Below are 18,174 nucleotides of genomic sequence, written 5' to 3' on the forward strand. Positions count from 1 at the left end.
TGTTTATGTCCAGCGTCCTGATGTTGAAACGCCCCCGATGATGCCAACTGATCCAGTCATCAGCAGGACAGCTGAGAGCGTGAGATCAGGCCATTACACACACACAAGACATTTCACACACCAGACCCCTGACCTTAGTGGTGTGTGCGTGTGTGTGTCTGTGCCAGGCCAGCACTGTAGAGCAAGTTGACAGTCAGGCTGCTCCCAGGCTTGGTCCGGGCAAGGTGACTCTCTCTCTCTTATTCACACTCTCTCTCTTTCTTTTTCTCTCTCTCTCTCTCTCTCTCTCTCTCTCTCTCTCTCTCTCTCTCTCTCTCTCTCTCTCTCTCTCTCTCTCTCTCTCTCTCTCTCTCTCTCTCTCTCTCTCTCTCTCTCTCTCTCTCCTCTTATTCTCTCTCTCTCTCTCTCTCTCTCCTCCTGAGCTACGTTAAACTTAAAAACGCTTATGTGTCTATAATCAGTCCCTTCACTGCATACAATTAATATTGAAATGACTGAGTTGTGTTTACGGTGATATATGGGGGGATTTCTGCCCATGCACGGGGGGTCTCTTCAGACCCTCCACATCTTCATGTCTGGACTCTCCAGTTACCTTGAGACGTTGTTATGAGCTGTTAGGAGACCACCAGCACACAGAGAGCTGTGGAACTACCCCTGCCCTCTGCAGTACACACCACCAGCACACAGAGAGCTGTGGAACTACCCCTGCCCTCTGCAGTCCTGCCCTCTGCAGTAAATACCTGGATCACTTGATCCATGAAGATGTTACTGTTAATCCTACTTCATGCCTGGGCCAAGTGGCAGAGGGCCAAACTATCATTAGGAGTCAGGAGGGAAGAATGGAGGGAGACAGATGGAGAGAGAGAGCGAGAGAGAGAGAGCGAGAGAGACGTAGAGAGAGAGAGAGAGAAGTAGAGTACGAGACAGAGAGCGAGAGAGAGAGAGAGCGAGAGAAACGTAGAGAGAGAGAGAGAGAGAGAGAGAGAGAAGTAGAGTACGAGAGAGAGAGCGAGAGAGAGAGAGAGCGAGAGAGATGTAGAGAGAGAGAGAGAAGTAGAGTACGAGAGAGAGAGAGAGAGCGAGAGAGATGTAGAGAGAGAGAGAGACGTAGAGTACGAGAGAGAGAGCGAGAGAGAGAGAGAGCGAGAGAGATGTAGAGAGAGAGAGAGAAGTAGAGTACGAGAGAGAGAGCGAGAGAGACGTAGAGAGAGAGAGAGACGTAGAGAGAGAGAGAGAAGTAGAGTACGAGAGAGAGAGACGTAGAGAGAGAGAGAGAAGTAGAGTACGAGAGAGAGAGACGTAGAGAGAGAGAGAGACGTAGAGAGAGAGAGAGAAGTAGAGTACGAGAGAGAGAGACGTAGAGAGAGAGAGAGAAGTAGAGTACGAGAGAGAGAGACGTAGAGAGAGAGAGAGAAGTAGAGTACGAGAGAGAGAGAAAGACAGGGAGAGATCCTCCGGCGAGCCCCTCTCACTGAGAGGAAAGTGATGTGTACAGAATGAGCCTCTATTGAGAGTGTGAACTGAAAGCATCCTAGTCATCAGCAGAGAGGCGGTACTGTGCTCACACAGGCCCTGGTCCCAGCGGGCCCTGGTCCCACCGGACCCTGGTCCCAGCGGGCCCTGGTCCCAGCACGCCCTGGTCCCACCGGGCCCTGGTCCCAGCGGGCCCTGGTCCCACTGGACCCTGGTCCCAGCACGCCCTGGTCCCACCGGGCCCTGGTCCCAGCGGGCCCTGGTCCCAGCACGCCCTGGTCCCAGCACGCCCTGGTCCCACCGGGCCCTGGTCCCAGCACGCCCTGGTCCCAGCACGCCCTGGTCCCAGCGGGCCCTGGTCTCAGCGGGCCCTGGTCCCAGCACGCCCTGGTCCCAGCACGCCCTGGTCCCACCGGGCCCTGGTCCCAGCACGCCCTGGTCCCCAGCACGCCCTGGTCCCAGCGGGCCCTGGTCTCAGCGGGCCCTGGTCCCAGCACGCCCTGGTCCCAGCGGGCCCTGGTCCCAGCGGGCCCTGGTCCCACTGGACCCTGGTCCCAGCACGCCCTGGTCCCAGCACGCCCTGGTCCCACCGGGCCCTGGTCCCAGCGGGCCCTGGTCCCAGCACGCCCTGGTCCCAGCACGCCCTGGTCCCACCGGGCCCTGGTCCCAGCACGCCCTGGTCCCAGCACGCCCTGGTCCCAGCGGGCCCTGGTCTCAGCGGGCCCTGGTCCCAGCACGCCCTGGTCCCAGCACGCCCTGGTCCCAGCGGGCCCTGGTCCAAGCACATCCTGGAGAGCGAGGAGGGACACTGTCGTGCTCAGCAGCATACAGCAGCTTTACACCGTTTATGTATTTCAGGACAGCAATGACAATGATCTAACCACACAGAGTACAGTCTCTGAGCGTCACCTTTATACTGGGCTGGTTGACATCCTGACAGCATACTTAGGCATGTGTGTGTGTGTGTTCGTATCTGTGTGTGTGTGAGAGAGAGTGTGTGTGTTTCCCACGCTGCTACTAGATGTCAGAGCAGGGAAGTACTCTGTTCTCCGCAGGGCTGCTACCCTGCACTTAAATCTATTTTAGACAAAGAGCAGAGCAGGCTGGGCTTCATCGGGACACCCCGGGCTACTCTCTACTGCCTCTACTGCCTCTGCGAGACAGGAGGGGAGGAGGGAAGGGGAAAAGGGTGGAGGGGAGGAGGGTGGAGGGGTGGGAGGGGCGGAGAGGAGGAGGGTAGAGCAAACGACCGGAGGCCCCACGATCAGATCATGTGGATGATGGAGACTACCGATAAAGAAAGTTCTGTTCTACTGGTTATGTTTGACACCAACACACAGGAAACCCCACTTCCTCCACAGTACTGAGGATTCAGAGCCTCATGTTTCCTTAATGCAGTCCTGTTCTCGTGTCATGTTCTCCTGTCGCGTTCTCCTGTCGCGTTCTCCTGTCGCGTTCTCCTAACGCGTTCTCCTGACGTGTTCTCCTGACGCGTTCTCCTGACGCGTTCTGCTGTCACGTTCTCCTGTCGCGTTCTCCTGACGCGTTCTCCTGATGCGTTCTCCTGTCACGTTCTCCTGTCACGTTCTCCTGTCACGTTCTCCTGTCACGTTCTCCTGTCTCGTTCTCCTGACGCGTTCTCCTGACGCGTTCTCCTGTCGCGTTCTCCTGTCGCGTTCTCCTGACGCGTTCTCCTGACGCGTTCTCCTGTCGCGTTCTCCTGACGCGTTCTCCTGTCGCGTTCTGCTGTCGCGTTCTCCTGTCGCGTTCTCCTGACGCGATCTCCTGACACGTTCTCCTGACGCGTTCTCCTGTCATGTTCTCCTGACGTGTTCTCCTGACGTGTTCTCCTGTCACGTTCTGCTGTCGTGTCCCAGGGTTGGGGAGGACTGCATGTCCAGGAGCGCAGGACACAGAGGGAGAGATCGTCACTATAATGTCATCTTGTGTCTGTAAGGGGTTAACAGTGATACTGTACACATGGACCACAGTGCTGGGCTGTACGCTGCTGGAGCAGATGGTAGCCATATGCAGACAGACAGAGAGAGAGAGAGAGAGAGAGAGAGAGAGAGGGAGGGAGGGAGGGAGAGAAGGAGGGAGAGAGGGAGAGAGGGAGGGAGGGAGAGAAAGTGCCCTATGTGTATGAATCAGTGTGAACAGCAGGTGGATTGTAAACGTGCTCCTGGGCCGTGTTTCCTGGTGTGAAGCCAGCTCCACATGCAGTGTTGACGGTGTGATGACGTCTATCACAACATCAGTGTGTCTGTCTGCCTTCTCTCAGAGACACAACCACCAGGAGACACAACCACCAGGAGACACAACCACCAGGAGACACAACCACCAGGAGACACAACCACCAGGAGACACAACCACCAGGAGACACAACCACCAGGAGACACAACCACCAGGAGACACAACCACCAGGAGACACAACCACCAGGAGACACAACCACCAGGAGACACAACCACCAGGAGACACAACCACCAGGAGACACAACCACCAGGAGACACAACCACCAGGAGATACAACCACCAGGAGACACAACCACCAGGAGACACAACCACCAGGAGACACAACCACCAGGAGACACAACCACCAGGAGACACAACCACCAGGTCCCCCATGAACACACACTAATCCTGCATATTGGTCGTCTGTTTGTTTCCCTGATGAAGCACTGGGCAGGACTGGCTGTTTAATGAGTCTCTCCTGGTAAATCACTGGTCTGCAGCTTCAGTCTGAACAGAGATGGAGAGCAGAGCAGACGGGCCGCAGTCTGACTGGAGGAGTACTGACAGGTAGAGAGAGAGGGGAGAGAGAAAGAGAGAGAGAGAGACAGAGAGAGAGAGAGAAAGGGAGAGAGGGAGAGAGGGAGATATAGAGAGAGAGAGGGAGAGAGAGGGAGGGGGATATATATAGAGAGAGAGGGAGATATTGAGAGAGAGAGGGAGGGAGATATTGAGAGAGGGAGAGAGAGGGAGGGAGATATAGAGAGAGGGAGAGAGAGGGAGGGAGATATAGAGAGAGAGGGGGATATAAAGAGAGAGGGAGAGAGAGGGAGGGGGATATAGAGAGAGAGGGAGAGAGAGGGAGGGGGATATAGAGAGAGAGGGAGAGAGAGGGAGGGGGTAGCTACCTCAGCAGGCAAGAAGAGAGCAGTCAGCTGGCAGCTTGACAGGAGCCCTGGCAGTACCGGCCAGCACAGACTGACAGCTGACAGGGACACACAGATCACTGAGTCAATCCTCAACCACACACACACACACACGCACACAGACAGACACACACAAGAACACGCACACACACACACACACACAAAAACACATACACACACACACAGACAGTAGCAGCAATAAGAGAGAGGGAGGAGAGAGAGAGGGGCGTGAGATATGAGAGAGGGGGAGGGGAGCAGAGGAGAGGAGTGAGGAGGAGAGAGAGGAGGGAGAGAGAGACAGACAGGCAGGCAGAGACATGAGGGCAGAGTTAATGTTTGTGCTACACCCCTAACTCACCACTCATCAATAAATACTTAATCATTATTTTGACAGCATCAACGACACCATCGTTTTACAGTAATGACTTCCTGTTCACCACGGGCTCTGGTGTGATTAATAAAACATGACTAATATCCTACAGTGAGACTTTCTGCGACGAAATGCCTTCCTCTGGGTCATTTGACATGAATGAGGTCATATCTAATGTAGGTTGAAATGGAGAACTTCCCAGTCATGATACCTCTCCCCGCCTCTCCCCGCCTCTCCCCGCCTCTCCCCGTCTCTCCCCGCCTCTCCCCGCCTCTCCCCGCCTCTCCCCGCCTCTCCCCGCCTCTTCCCGCCTCTCCCCGCCTCTCCCCGCCTCTCCCCGCCTCTCCCCGCCTCTCCCCACCTCTCCCCACCTCTTCCCACCTCTCCCCACCTCTTCCCACCTCTTCCCACCTCTCCCCACCTCTTCCCACCTCTCCCCACCTCTCCCCACCTCTCCCCACCTCTCCCCACCTCTCCCCACCTCTTCCCACCTCTTCCCACCTCTCCCCACCTCTCCCCACCTCTCCCCATCTCTCCCCACCTCTCCCCATCTCTCCCCACCTCTCCCCACCTCTCCCCACCTCTCCCCACTTCTCCCCACCTCTCCCCATCTCTCCCAGCAGCAAACAGTTGGAGCAGGCAGAAGAGATGGATGTGGGCTGAAAAACCAGATGGAGATCCCGCTCCGCCTGCTTCAGGAGGAGCGGCAGGAGTGTGATCCTTTCCACCGGTCGCTGCTTTTCTGCGTTGTTTACCTGTCGCTGTAACGCAAGACTGAGCATATAGATGCAATCTACATAAATCTACATCTGAACTGGGTCTCACCTTGCTGCCTCTGCTACGCTGCTCTCCCTCAAACATCCAGTACTATTCCACTCTCCCCTGAGCCTCCCTCACACACACACACACACCTGTATCTACAGTACAACCCCCCCATACACACACACACTCAATCTCCACATCCGGGCACCATGTGGTGAGTCATTGGTGGGTTTGTGTATCTGCGTGTTCCCTCTTCTCTGGCGTCACACCTCCCCCGGATATAATCTGCGAAGGCGGCAGGGGTCCCAGTGGAGGTGCCGCCCCCCATTGGCTCCTGCGTCAGCCTGAACCCCCCCCCCCCCTCCTCCCCCAGGACCCTCTGGTCACTGGCACAGCAGCCTGATAACAGGCCGACTGGAGTCCAGTATCAACCCTCTGCCAGATAGCCAGACTGCACTGGGGATGCCCTCCTCTCCTCCCCTCCCTCTGCTCTCTCTCCATCTCTCTCTCTTCATGTGTAAAGAAAAGAGCATTCAGAAATAGAGAGAGAGAGAGAGAGAGAGAGTGAAGGAAAAAGGGATTGCGTCTCTAAAAGTATTATTATCACAATTTTCTTAAAATGTTTCTTCCGCCCTGAATCATTAATCTTTCCTGAGTCATTTCAGGAAGAAAGCAATGAATTGAAACCCCATTGAGTTCCAAAGTGCTCCATATTTATTTGACTTGCCTCGTACGATCTGTCATTGGGATTGCAGAGGAGTGCTGTGTGATCCAGCGTGGATGCTGGACGAGGGCCAGGCTGGGAGAGAGGGATGAGGCCTGGGCCAGGGTGAGACCAGGGGCGCGGGTATCACTCTCTCCCCCAGGAGCAGTCTTGTCCAGGGGGTAACCCCGGCTCGGACTCCTAACCTGCACCCTCATCAGTGTGATGACGTGAGAGGAGCAGCAGAAGAGGACTCACAGTATTTAGGAGAGAACGAGAGGGAAGTTCATCTCAAATCTTCACACATGAAAGCTGAAAGACAAAGCGTTCTTTGTGTTCAGAGGACATGGAAGGATGAACATCTGATGGAGCAATTTGTAAGCAATCCCTTTCATGCGAGGGTCATTCAGTCAGAATGTGTATTACAGCTACGATGTGAACATCCTAACTCATTACCAGTCTCTCCCCCCCCACACACACCCCGGACACACACACACCCCGGACACACACACACCCCGGACACACACACACCCCGGACACACACACACATACCGGCCAGCAAGGACATGCAGAGTACACAGAAACGCATGCAGGGAAACTCAGACCAAAACAACACTGATTTAGACTGTTTTTCTTCTGAGGGTTGAATCAGGATGTGAACCCGAACCAAGATAGTTTTTCAGGTTAAAAACGTCCTCTCTAACAGTGCATCCTTTAACGCTACAGCCAAATCTGCCAAACCAAATATTGAATGTATCATATTCTGGGAGTCTGCCCTGCCCATCAACTGCAGAGCGCAGGAACATTCTCCCTCCCTAACTGTGTGAGCGTGTGTGTGTGGTGCATGTGTGTGTGTGTTAGTGTGTGTTAGTGTGTGTGTGTGTTAGTGTGTGTGTGTGTTAGTGTGTGTGTGTGGTGCATGTGTGTGTGTGGTGCATGTGTGTGTGTGTTAGTGTGTGTGTGTGTTAGTGTGTGTGTGTGTTAGTGTGTGTAGGGTGTGTTTGTGTGAGTTGGTTCCTCCCAGATGTTTTCCCAGCTCCTCCCCAGGCACACTGGCTCTGCTGTGGAGCCCCCTGGTAGGGAAGGGCTCTGTAAAACACACACACACAAACTTACACACCCACACAAACTCCACGAAGCTCTCCCCCCACCTGTGTTATTGCATTACTATACACAGTTCTCAGTTCTGCGAGCTGGTCTCGCAGAATACCCAGCAGCCGGGGGGGGGGGGGGGGGGGGGGTGATTGTTGAAAGGACTCAGTGTTCAGGGCTCAGTGTTCACCTGACTCACTGGGAGTCAGGTGGCTGAGCGGTGAGGGAGTCGGGCTAGTAATCCGAAGGTTGCCAGTTCGATTCCCGGTCATGCCAACTGACGTTGTGTCCTTGGGCAAGGCACTTCACCCTACTTGCCTCGGGGGAATGTCCCTGTACTTACTGTAAGTCGCTCTGGATAAGAGCGTCTGCTAAATGACTAAATGTAAATGTTCAGGGCTCAGTTCCTGAGCAGGGTCACTACACGGCCGCGCTGCCAGGGACCAAACACTGGTCCTGTTCTGCTGCCTTATAATGCAGAGGCTCTGTACAGGTTAGAAGTGACTGCAGTACTGCAGGCTGCTGAGGTGAGAAGTGACTGCAGTACTGCAGGCTGCTGGCTGGATGTGTCCTGGCTGTATTCTGATCATGTATACAGCACGCTGCAGACCAGCGGTACTGTTACACCTAGTCCAGTAAGAAGCACATAGCTGCTGTTGGGAGGGTGGTTTCTACTATGTGAATAGCCGTTGTCTCGGTACGTGGCGTGTAGTGAAGGCACCCAGGCCTGTTATTTAACCTGCATTCTACAAGGTCAAAAACAGGGAAGTAGCACCGTGTCCATAAACAATACAAGATAACTACAAAATACGCACAAAAGACTCAAGTTCCAGATGCAGTCTGTATAAAAGAGATGTACGTTTACACCTCATCATCCCCACTCAGTCTCTGTATTCATCCTTTCCTGTCCCAGCGCCGAGCATAGTTCAACGCTGTCTGGATGTCGTTTAAACCCGTTTCAGCATCCACACGAGGTGGTTCAAGTACAGTTCTAAAGTGTCATTGCTGTCCCATCGTCCTCTGCTGTAGCCTGACCGTGATTTGCTTCAACGTTTGAAGCAGTGAAGGGAGACTTGGCAGGGCCCCCTGTCCCCGACCGGCCCAGCTCAGCGCAGTCCCATCTCTGAGAGCATCAAACCAGCGACACAAATAGATGAAGCGTTTACTTGTTTTCCAAATGTTTGTCTCCCCTCGTTCTACCGCTTACAGCCAGCTAGCCATGATATCCAGAGCTGGGGGTTTCTAGTAGAAGGAATGGGAGTGTACCTCATGCGATGCTCTCCGTCTGAGATAGGATGCACTGTGACTAGCGTAGACGTGTCACGTCATGACCAGATACAGTCAGTATAGGGCGTGCAGAACACTGGGGGAGAGATAGGATTCAGAGGTAGACAAACCTTGTGAGAATCAATCAGACCAAGCTCCAACTTATTTGTTTGTGCCCGAACCACAGTGGTTTGGATCAATAACAGTCCGATGAGGAACTACTGGCGCCTAAGGTCTTGGTTGAAGTTATCCCATGATAGACAGATGGTTCTTCCAATCACCAGCCAAGCATTTTTGGAAAGTGAATGCCCTTTTCGAAACAGTTTCCAAAGACGACTTCCCAGATTTGCATGTGTAACAAAGCGTGTAGTGGGGTTAGCTAAGCCCTACTCTGTAGCATGACTCATCAGCAGCAAAGACATGACCGTGGAGAGCCGGGATCTCCTGTCAGCTGCCTGTCAGAATGCAACACCACCAGCCCTGCTCTGCAGCAGAACTTCAGCGTGGAGCGCTAATGTTTTCTACTTTTATAGACTTGTGATTTTCCTCAAGTTGCTCTTTCCCTGCAGGACTGGCCTGCTCTGCTCTGCTGATAATGATTTCTGTCGTTGGTTTTTCTCTTTTTTTGTGTTATTCATTATCCGTAGGCCATTAAAGGACTCTCTTGGCATTTTCACAATAGACACATTCACATTATATAATGCTGAGTCGACTGCCAGATTAATTCTAGCCAGCAAGTTGATCGAATGAGTGTGTGTGCATGTGTTAGTGTGTGTGTTAGTGTGTGTCTGTGTGAGTGGAGAAAGAGTGAGATCTTTTCCAAAACACTTAGCTGCCCTGGCCAATCATGGGTGGATCAAAGAGAAACGTTGGCTGGGCTGTTGAAGCTGTAGACTTAACTTCCTTTAATAATTTGCACAACCACCTCCTTTATAGTACATCTGAGCTAAGTGCATGAGTTGTGTTGTAAGTGTGTGGTGTCAGCATGTGTGTGTGTGTGTGTGTAAGGAAGCATGCTTAAGTAGCAAACTGCCTTTGAGGCAGAGTACGTGTGTAGAGCAGTTAACTTCATCATCCCTGAGAGAGTGTGTGTGTGTGTGTGTTTATTCTGACAGACCGAGTGCGTGGTGGAGTCCAGCTAATTGTTCCTCCCCTGTCACGTACAGCCCCGCTTGAACATGACGTCACCAGGAGCCCAGCTACCACTCTCTCCCAGGAGATACCAGTGCTCATCTCTCATCAGCACCTTGACAAGAGGAAGGCCTTTCATGTGTATACATCAACCCAGCTCTTTCTGTCTCATAATGACCTCCAGAAGGAGAACATCGTTTGTACATGTCTTTCAGAAACAACGTGATGCAACTTTATTGAACCATCCAGGTAAGGAGATTTACCTTCGGTATCTGTTTCTCACGCCCGGTCCCTCTCCCGGTCCCTCTCCCGGTCCCTCTCCCGGTCCCTCACAGCACCCTTCCCGGTCCCTCTCCCAGTCCCTCACAGCACCCCTCCTTTCCTAATCTCTACACACAGTTTTGCGGCTACAAAGAATTTTGGGCCCCGTGAAGAGATAACAATTCCGGCCCAGGGTAGTCATTGCCCCCACGTCGACACCCCTGCCTGGGCTAGCTGTGCTAACTAGCTGGGCTAGATAGCAACCAAGTCTACTGTGCTGCAGTCCGGGAGAAAACCCTGCAGAGAGACAATGTGATCTGAAGGACAAAGCAGTAAAATGGAGATAAAGGCATCAAGTGACACAGTCTGCAGCAGAACGCCTGTCTGCTAGTGCTAGCTCTGTCTCAGGTTAGCACTGAAGGTGATGCAGCTCGTCTGGGAAGCTAATGTGCAGAAGCCTCAGACGGGAGAATCTGGAGGAGAACTAAGGCTTTGGCCTTGTCTCTAACAGTGAATTTGTTCAGAATTTAAGGTTAGGGAAACACATCTGTTGAATTTCTAGCCACCCAGTACCGATACAGACTATTTGTATCGATACATTATAGCAATTTTATATTTAATATTTATTTTATTCTACATACCTGTCCCCTTTGTATTCGTTTATTAGACTTGCACCTTTTGTATAGTATAGTTAGACTTGTTTAAACTTAAACCACTTATTTAAGATTTACTCCTATCCTCCTGCCAAAGTAAATTCCTTGTCTGTGCAAACTTTCATGGCGATTAAAACCCTTTCTGATTCTACAGACTGTGCTTTGGAGATTTTATGCGTGGATGTGTGAACTATCATTTGCAAACCCACTCTTTCAGTTTGAACATTATCTTGAAACTTTGTTTCCGAGGGTATACGAACCAGACGGTGTCCTCTGCTCTGTCTCACATATGGAACGTTCTGGAAGATAATTGATCTCAAACTGTTTCAGGGGTTGATGGAAAAAAGGGTTTGAAGCTTTAAAATGATTTCTCAGAAAGTATTCTCTCTACAGCTGCAACTGGCTGATACACTGACAGTCTCTCTGAGAATATTTTTGTTACAATTGGCGTTGTTGACTGATGATATGGTGATGATATGGTGTCATCAATGGAAAACCATCTTCCCTGTGCACCTTAGAACAACTCTGGATACATTAAATATCGAAGTGACAGGGGTGGGGTGAGGATAGCCAACAGCAGCGTCATCTTACAACAAAACAGTCGAATGCTGCATCTCCAACATCCCTGACTACGGATGTCAAAACTCCACACTAGGATTGTTCATACTTTTCAATATCAACAAAAGAGATAGGTTTTGTGAACCCTATCTCAGCTGCGTTCCTGGTCGTTTGTTGTATGTGTGATGCACAAAGCAAACACAAATGGCATTTTCTACGCAGCGATGAAGTCGAGATGTATTGATTCTCGCTTCACCCCTCTTTCCCCTGTCCTCCTCTTTCCTGTCTCCCTCCCCCTCCCTCCTTCCCTCCCTCCATCTCCCCCTCTTCCTCTCTTTCTCCCTCTCCCTCCTTCTCTCCCAATAAAACATCAGATTAGCCTGTCAGACAGCCAACAAAGAGAGACATTGCGTTTCCTCAAAACAAACTATCGACCCAAAGAAAAACAGATCTGAAAAACCACTGATATCGTTTCCCTCTGAGGACCCATCCACCCACAGGAGATCCCCGCCATCGCCAGAGACCACCACACAAAGGGTGGCAGGAGAAATGTACCCAGAAGACCTTGAGACTCAACACCACTGAAGGCCTGTACAACACAAACACGACCTAAAAGGCTTTTCTTTGTACTTGTGTGGAGGAAGCTGGCAGGATGGAGCAGGTCAGTGTTTAGCCTGTTCCTGTTCTGTCTGTGGTGTTTGTGGGACTGAAAGAAACGTGCCTGGCGGCCAGTAAGCACACCGCTTCTTCAAGGACAAGATACACATGTATTCAAAGAAAATGAGAAAGCAGAAGAAAAACTATAAAAATGTATTTAATGTTTGTTCAGACACACACACACTGCTGTAACAAGCATATTACTTCAGACAGGAGATTTCATGATGCGCAGTTCCAGTGAATACAGATGTGCTTTAAAACAGCATTACTCTGAGGTCCCCCTTCAATGGATTAATAAGATACTCACTCCCTAAGCTGAGAGAGAGAGAGAGAGAGAGAAAGAGAGGGAGGGAGGGAGAGAGAAAGAGAGGGAGGGATAGAGAGACAGGGAGAGAGACAAGGAGAGAGAGAGAGAGACAGAGCCAGAGAGACAGAGAGAGGGAGAGGGAGGGAGACAGGGAGAGAGAGAGAGACAGAGCCAGAGAGACAGAGAGAGGGAGACAGGGAGAGAGAGAGAGAGAGAGAGAGAGAGAGAGAGACAGAGCCAGAGAGACAGAGAGAGGGAGAGGGAGGGAGATTCAGGGGGAGGGAAAGGGGTAGAGATGATCTACGGATATTCTTGACCGGATAATAAATATTTCTGTAATTCCTCTGTTGCTTTGGCAATATGAACATTTGCTGCCAATGTAGTCCATTGTTTGTTGCCATGCTAATAAAGCCCATGGAATTGAAATTGAAAACAGTTAATTGAGAGAAAGAGAGTGCTAATGAGAGAGAAAGACAGAAAGAGAGAGACAAATAGGCCGGGCCGCTGGTGCAGTGAATCAGAACCACATCATGACCCTCGGAGTGTTCAGCATACATAAGTGAAGCTGGGAGGAGAGGAGAGCCACACGCACCCTCCTCACAGCCCCGGAGCACAGCTTCAACAACAACACAACCCTCACGCCCGCCAGCACAGTTAAGGAGCACTGTGATGGACAGCCTGTTCATCACAGGGTGTGCGGGGGACCCGCGGGCCCCCTCTTCCAGGAGGTGCCCCCCCCAGAGGGGCAGGGGGGCAGGGCCACACGAGCACCTGTGTCACCTGGGACCCGCCCCGGTAAGACTACACCCTAGAGGACAGAGCCCCCACACCAGACGGCAAGCACACCTTCACCTGAGAGTGTGAGCATGGTGTGTGTGTGTGAGTGTGGTGTGTATGAGTGTGTGTGTGTGTGTGAGTGTGTGTGTGTGTGTGTGAGCGTGGTGTGTGTGTGTGTTTGTGAGCATGGTGTGTGTGTGTGTGTGTGTGGTGTGTGTGTTTGTGAGCATGGTGTGTGTGTGTTTGTGAGCATGGTGTGTGTGTGTGTGTGTTTGTGAGCATGGTGTGTGTGTGTGAGTGAGTGTGTGTGTTTGTGAGCATGGTGTGTGTGTGCGTGTGTGTGTGTGAGCAGGTGTGTGTGAGCATGGTGTGTGTGTGTGTGTTTGTGAGCATGGTGTGTGTGTGTGTGTGTGTGTGTGTTTGTGAGCATGGTGTGTGTGTGTGTGTGGTGTGTGTGTTTGTGAGCATGGTGTGTGTGTGCGTGTGTGTGTGAGCAGGTGTGTGTGAGCATGGTGTGTGTGTGTGAGCGTGTTTGTGTGAGTGTGTGTATGTTCTCCTCCTCGTAGGGTCACAGGACAACAGCAGGTGTGAATTATTAACCGAGGATATCACCGACCCCATGAACCACAACACACATGACAGAAACACTGCACATACCAAACACGTCTCCAGTGTTTCCCCTAGGTTGGGGGGGGGGCATGTAGAGACAGAAATAACATGCCATTGTGTAAATAAGATAAATAACCATAAGACCATTTAGTTTGTTTAATAAAAGAGCAAGCTATAGACCTGTTTTATAGGCAAGGTAACCTTAAAGGACTTATTTTGTGATCTGGTGCTATATAAAAAAACCTAAAAAAAACGTGCCGGGGGGGGGGGGGGGGGCGGGGGGTGCCGTTGGGGGGGCGGGGCGCCCCCCTATTATAATGGTAGGGGAAACACTGAGTTTCTCTCATCTACAGCACAGCAACCTCTGGTTTACCCTCAGTATAAAGCTTATCGGTCGTTCAGTACGTGGAAACTAAAACTAGTTATTGTTTGTCAGGTGGTTGTGTTTGCCATGTCTGCAGCACTTTCATTGAACTGCTTGATACTAGTGGTGCATGACAATGAAGACTGCTCTGGTCTCTGGAGTCTGACTCATTCTGTCATGTACCGTGACACGGAGGAGAGAGGGAGGAGGAAGGGAGGAGGGGAGAGAGGGAGGAGGGGCGGGGGGGGGAAGGGGAGAGGGGCAGGGGCGGAGAGGTTGTTAAAGGAAGATATGGCAACGTGAGGAGGTGAGAGAGGTGAAGGTAGAGAACAGGGTTGAGAGAGAAGAGAGAGAGAGAGAGAGAGAGAGAGAGAGAGATCAGAGGGATGGCCTGTATCCGTCTCTGACAGATGGGAGGAACTGCCTGCTCCCCTCCTGATGCTGTCGCATCGACCCTCAGCACCCCTGTCCATCCCTGCAAGAGGGGGGAGGGAGAGAGAGAAGGGAGAGAGGGGAGGGAGAGAGAGAAGGGAGAGGGGGGAGGGAGAGAGAGAAGGGAGAGGGGGGAGGGAGAGAGAGAAGGGAGAGGGGGGAGGGAGAGAGAGAAGGGAGAGGGGGGAGGGGGGCTGGGGGGGCGGCAGGATCTAAGGAAACCTGATACTCACTGTCGGTCTCTAATCAGCAACTTTTACAACCGCACGGTTCGGAAAATAGACTGATACTGACCCGCGCTCTCACTGTTTCCCTCACAACACAGACAGAACATTTCTCTGTCTTCACCGAACCCTAACCCTGTCAGTTGGGTTTCATGAAGGCACAGTGCTCACATGGGAAAGGAAACACTAACCTAATGACCATCTAAACGCCAAGTGGGTGTTAGCAGTGGATTGCCCTGTGGTTGCAGACTAGCGTGGATGAAAGCATTACTCAGAGGGGTTGACATCAAAAAGACCCAGTGACCTGAGGGGCTGGAGGTCAGAGACGTGATGCTTACAGCTCCACAGCTCCAGCCTTGATGAGCTGCTCTGGGATGAACCAATCACCAGCTCCAGCCTTGATGAGCTGCTCTGGGATGAACCAATCACTGAGCTGGCAGGCCGCTGCTCTAAACCAGATCCAACAACCAGGAGAAAAGGCTGGTTTTCTAATGTGGGGGTACAGCATTAATACATAGAGGGGGGGACGGACTGATTTGCTGTTTTCAAAAAGTGGTTGGGACATGTCTTATCTGGGTATAGTATAACGTACACCTCTACCAGGAAGGCTGCATGAAGCTGACCAGAACAAACGCACAGCATTACTAGGCAAGACGTCCAGCTCAACCAGCACAGCATCACTAGGCAAGGAGTCCAGCTCAACCAGCACAGCATCACCAGAAAAGGAGTCCAGCTCAACCAGCATTTAGTCCAAGTGATGTACAAGCCCAGAACAGGTCCAATTTAAAATCAACAATCTCCTCTTTGGGAGATAATGAATAACTAGCGAGCTCCAGTGCTCTCTCAGAGGTACAACTCTCTCTGAGCTCCAGTGCTCTCTCTGATGTACAGCTCTCTCTGAGGTACAGTGCTCTCTCTGATGTACAGCTCTCTCTGAGCTCCAGTTCTCTCTCTGAGGTACAGCTTTTTCTGAGGTACAGCTCTCTCTGAGCTCCAGTGCTCTCTCTGAGGTACAGCTCTCTCTGAGGTACAGCTCTCTCTCTCTGAGGTACAGCTCTCTCTCTGAGGTACAGCTCTCTCTGAGCTCCAGTGCTCTCTCTGAGCTCCAGTGCTCTCTCTGAGCTCCAGTGTTCTCTCTGAGCTCCAGTGCTCTCTCTGAGCTCCAGTGCTCTCTCTGAGCTCCAGTGCTCTCTCTGAGCTCCAGTGCTCTCTCTGAGGTACAGCTCTCTCTCTGAGTTACAGCTCTCTCTGAGGTACAGCTCTCTCTGAGCTCCAGTTCTCTCTCTGAGGTACAGCTCTCTCTGAGCTACAGTTCTCTCTCTGAGGTACAGCTCTCTCTGAGCTCCGGTGCTCTCTCTGAGCTCCAGTGCTCTCTCTGAGCTCCAGTGTTCTCTCTGAGCTCCAGTGCTCTCTCTGAGCTCCAGTGCTCTCTCTGAGGTACAGCTCTATCTCTCTGAGGTACAGCTCTCTCTCTGAGGTACAGCTCTCTCTGAGCTCCAGTGCTCTCTCTGAGCTCCAGTGCTCTCTCTGAGCTCCAGTGTTCTCTCTGAGCTCCAGTGCTCTCTCTGAGCTCCAGTGCTCTCTCTGAGCTCCAGTGCTCTCTCTGAGCTCCAGTGCTCTCTCTGAGGTACAGCTCTCTCTCTGAGTTACAGCTCTCTCTGAGGTACAGCTCTCTCTGAGCTCCAGTTCTCTCTCTGAGGTACAGCTCTCTCTGAGGTACAGCTCTCTCTGAGCTACAGTTCTCTCTCTGAGGTACAGCTCTCTCTGAGCTCCAGTGCTCTCTCTGAGGTACTGCTCTCTTTGAGGTACAGCTCTCTCTGAGGTACAGCTCTCTCTGAGGTACAGCTCTCTCTGGTGTCTCTCTGAGAGGAGGTACATATCTCTACAGAAGGAGGGAAGAGGGTCAGGATTTAATTTGGCCGTTTTAGGGCTCAACCCTGACCTTTTCGGGTGTCCGAGATAATGTTACATTTACATTTTTGTCATTTAGCAGACGCTCTTATCCAGAGCGACTTACACTAACTACAGAGACATTCCCCCCGAGGCAAGTAGAGTAAAGTGTCTTGCCCAAGGACACAAAGTCATTTGGCATGGCAGGGAATTGAACCAGCAACCTTCTTATTAATAGCCCAATTCCCTAACCGCTCAGCCATCTGACCCCCATAATGTGGGTTAGGAGGTTGCTCATGCTGGAGTGAGAGGATGTATTCTGCTGGGAGACAGACACTGTAGTGTGACCTTTCTAAAGGTTTCACTTTTAATGCTGAAATTTAGAGCTGGCCCTGCCTACTGAGGGGGGCTGGGGTTCTGACCGACAGGGTCGGTCCCCCCCCTCCCCCTCTCTCTCTCCATCACTCTCTCTCTCTCTCTCTCCCCCTCTCTCCTTCTCCCCCTCCCCCTCTCTCTCTCTGTCTCCATCTCCCCCTCTCTCCTTCTCCCTCTCCCCCTCTCTCTCTCCATCACTCTCCCTCCCCCTCTCTCTCTCCATCACTCTCTCTCTCCCCCTCTCTCCTTCTCTCCTTCTCCCCCTCCCCCCTCTCTCTCTCTGTCTCCATCTCCCCCTCTCTCCTTCTCCCTCTCCCCCTCTCTCTCTCCATCACTCTCCCTCCCCCTCTCTCTCTCCATCACTCTCTCTCTCTCTCTCTCTCCATCTCTCCTTCTCCCCCTCTCTCTCCATCTCTCCCTCTCTCCTTCTCCCTCTCCCCCTCTCTCTCTATCTCTCTCTCTCTCTCTCATGGATTTAATGCCAAACACATGACGTGTTTTATTGATTCTACTTTTATCCTAAACTGCTCCCAGGTGCCAAATTAGTCCCACGCGGCAAAACTGAGGAAGGAGGGAGCCGAGTGGTTGTAAGTAAACAGTTTTTGCGTGTTTAAACTGAAAGAATAACGGTGGTTTTCTGCCTGCAGTGTCCAAATCAAATCAAATACAAAAATGTCTTTGTATAGCCCTTTTTACAAGCAAGCATGTCACAGAGGGCTTCACAACTGCCCCTCAACCAACCTAAACCCTCAAGGAAGACAAGGAAAAACTCCCAGAAAAAGAAAAACTCACTGCAGGAGAAAAAATGGAAGAAACCTTGGGAGGAGCAATTCAGTGATGGATCCCCTCCTCCAGAGACGGTTGGTGGGAGAGAGGAGCAGAACACAGGCTTAACATAGTCATACAGTGTCCAGCGTCAGTGCTGCTGTCGCTGGGAGATGCATATGTCAGGATGATCTCAGCGTGTTGGTGTGAAGCTGGAACAGCTAGTGAAGAGAGGGATCAGACATGCAGTGTGTTGTATTCATCTCTTTCCCCCTGGGTATCAAACCTCACCGTAGAGGTGAGAAATAAACAGACTCTGACGGATACACTGATACGCCCCCTCCCCCAAT

General features: G+C 51.9%; 1 protein-coding gene across 1 annotated transcript in view; it reads right to left on the reverse strand.

Annotated features, from left to right (window-relative positions):
- The window catches only part of btbd11b (BTB (POZ) domain containing 11b), a 50,725-nt gene that overhangs the window by 21,228 nt on the left and 11,323 nt on the right, over positions 1-18,174 (reverse strand). The gene's annotated exons all lie outside the window — the stretch shown is intronic.

Source organism: Osmerus mordax, chromosome 4 (genome assembly GCF_038355195.1).
Source record: "Osmerus mordax isolate fOsmMor3 chromosome 4, fOsmMor3.pri, whole genome shotgun sequence".
Classification (NCBI taxonomy): domain Eukaryota; kingdom Metazoa; phylum Chordata; class Actinopteri; order Osmeriformes; family Osmeridae; genus Osmerus; species Osmerus mordax.